Source organism: Triticum urartu, unplaced genomic scaffold (genome assembly GCF_003073215.2).
Source record: "Triticum urartu cultivar G1812 unplaced genomic scaffold, Tu2.1 TuUngrouped_contig_6683, whole genome shotgun sequence".
Lineage (NCBI taxonomy): Eukaryota > Viridiplantae > Streptophyta > Magnoliopsida > Poales > Poaceae > Triticum > Triticum urartu.
In genome coordinates, this window is record NW_024117464.1 from 1 (window position 1) to 2,792 (window position 2,792).

General features: G+C 46.7%; 1 pseudogene; it reads left to right on the top strand.

Moving 5' to 3' along the window:
* The first annotated feature begins 169 nt into the window (after positions 1-169).
* Positions 170-2,329, top strand: LOC125530961 (annotated as a pseudogene).
* Positions 2,330-2,792: the final 463 nt, after the last annotated feature.

Genomic DNA, 2,792 nt, shown 5'->3' on the forward strand with positions numbered 1-2,792 from the left:
TCTCATTCCGGGGAGAAGCGCCGTCGGCGTCGCCGTCGGCGGCACAGCAACTGTTGAGCGGCGGCAATCCCAGGTTAGCCCCTCAGCCCATTGATCCCAACTCCGAACTCTGAAATTTAGGAGCGTGAATGCTGACTGAGTAGATAGATTTTCGGTGACCTCGTTGCAGGTTCGTCATGTCGTCGTTGCCGGCGTAACTGTCCTCGACGGACACAACCAGTGCCATTGCGAAATGTCGGGCATCTACGCCAGCGCCGGTGTGGATGCCGGGTACCACCTGCTCATTGTCAAGGGCTACTCGCGTACCAAAGAGTTCTTCCCCACCGGCGAGAACATCACCTCCGGTCATTTTGTAGTAGGAGGCCACGATTGGTTACTCGAGTACTACCCCAACGGCTTGGACCCGAGCTGCGCCGACTACATTTCTGTGTATCTAACCCTTCCCTATGACTCCGATGTCGACGAGGAGGACGTGGAGGTCAAGTTCAGTTTCAGTCTCATCAACCAGGTTGAGAAGCAGATGCCAATGTACATTCGTGGAACTAAAACTTACAGCTTCTCCAGCAGCGTTCCAATGTGGGGCATCAGCAAGTTTGTGAGAAGAGATGCCCTTGAGCAGTCCCCGGATCTGATATCTGATTGTTTTACCATCCGGTGCGACATCATGGTTTGCAAGGACCCCAAAACTAAGGATGATGCCGGTGGCACCCTGCCTGACATTCACCAGCATTTCAGCAATCTCCTTGATGATAAGTTGGGTGCTGATGTGGCATTTGAGGTCGGCGGTGAGACGTCCGCCGCACACCGCTGCGTGCTCGCAGCCCGATCCACAGTGTTCAGGGCACAACTCTTTGGCCCCATGAAGGAGGGCACTGCCACGTCCAGCATCATACAGATCAAGGACATGGAAGCAAAAGTGTTCAGGGCTTTGCTTAGCTTCGTCTACACAGACTCATTCCCTGAGATGTACAAGGACATCATGGAGGAAAATCACATGATAGATTTTGAGGAGCAAGAACAAGCAGATGAAGCTGTAGATGATGAAATGTCAGAAGCTGTGGAACCAGGACAAGAAGAGCATGAAATTTGGCTGCAAGACTTGTTGGTAGCGGCAGACCGATATGATCTCCAGCGGCTCAAGTTCATATGTGAAAAGCGGTTATCTGAGTGCATAGGTGTGAACTCGGTGGCAGCCACCCTTGCTCTAGCTGAGAAGCACCACTGCCACGGATTGAAGGAGGCGTGCTTGGAGTTTATCCAAGTCCAGTCTCCCTCACGTTTGAAGAGAGTAATGGCAACAAGTGGCTGGGAGCATATAATCACAACGTATCCCTCTGTTCTGAACGAGTTCATTGCCAAGCTTATTGCTTCAAGACGGAAGTAACGCTCACTCGGCATATATATGGTACGCATATCCCTTAGACCTCAAGTGACAGTAGCTGCATACATGGGATTTTCTAGAGCGATGGTAGTCTGTGTGCGTGTCTTGCTTTCGTCTCTTCACTGTAAGAAATTTTCCTGTATGCTGAATCTGAAGAATCCAACGTATGGACAAACTGTCCCTTTCATGGAATGGATAATTTATAAATTCAGGTGTAAGCATCAGCATTGATCTGCATCACAGCAACGTGCAAGTTCCCCGCTAGTCTTTTCGTCCTCGTATATTTCTGTGCATTAATTGTGTCATACCTGCATTTGTTGTTTTTCTAGTAGCCTGAAAGTGTCCTTTGAAGTTGTGATTTCTAGACATCCCTGGTCTGGGTTAGCCATGACTCCGTATTATGTGTGATTTACACGATATGCCGATGCTTGTTCTATTAGTCATTAATAATCCTGACATCCACTGTTGCATTAACATCTTTACATGAGCATCATTTTCATGGCCGATTTCGGAATCTGCTTCTTTTTTCAGGGGAAGCAAAGCAATGGAGAGATGCATGCACTAATGCCCGCTGGAGATGCTGCGACGAGATATGATCACTCCTGGTCGTGGGGCAGGGGTGTAAGGGTAGTGCCAAACGCCAGCTGGTTGGGAAGAATTGCTTGGGGGTGCTTGGCCTGAATGACGCCGAGGGCGCCCTGTGCCTCAAGGCCAAACACCAGTTGGTTCTGAAGGCCAAATACCAGCTAGTTCTGAAGGCCACATACCAACTGGAAAATGTACTGGAAAATGCTTCTAGTACTCTTATCTGTGTCTTGTTCTGGAAAAGAATTATAGATGTTGGTGAAAGTTTTTTTCACCACGTGTGTTAATTTCACTTGAAATGCTATATGTATGTATGTATGTATGTACTGACCCACTCAGGTGTTAAAACCATTCTTTTCTTCCTCTTCCGTTTATCTCATCTCAACATGGAAGAGATGAAGATGGACGATGCGTATTTGCACATGCAATTGACTTTTGCTGTGGTTATCTACTTTGCTTGTTATTTAACTACATGTCACCCAAAAGCTGCTCATTGTTCAGTGCAAGGAGAGGTAGTTCAGCCTTCAATTTCTGCAACTCAACTGCATGATAAGCATTCAGACCCGACATGCGGCTCGGGCACAGTAAAACATTGTAAACTTATTTATTGCATCATCAAATGATTTTTCCTGAAAAAACAGATGCGCACAAGTTTGACCACATGTCCCCTAAAATGTCACATATTTCAAAAAAAAATGTTACAAAATAAATATGAGAAGACTAGCGCATATTTCAAAAAGAAGTTTACGAAATAAATATGAGACTAGGAACAAATAAGCTATCGGCATATGGTACAATGGAGAGGGGATCACACTGTAAACCCAGA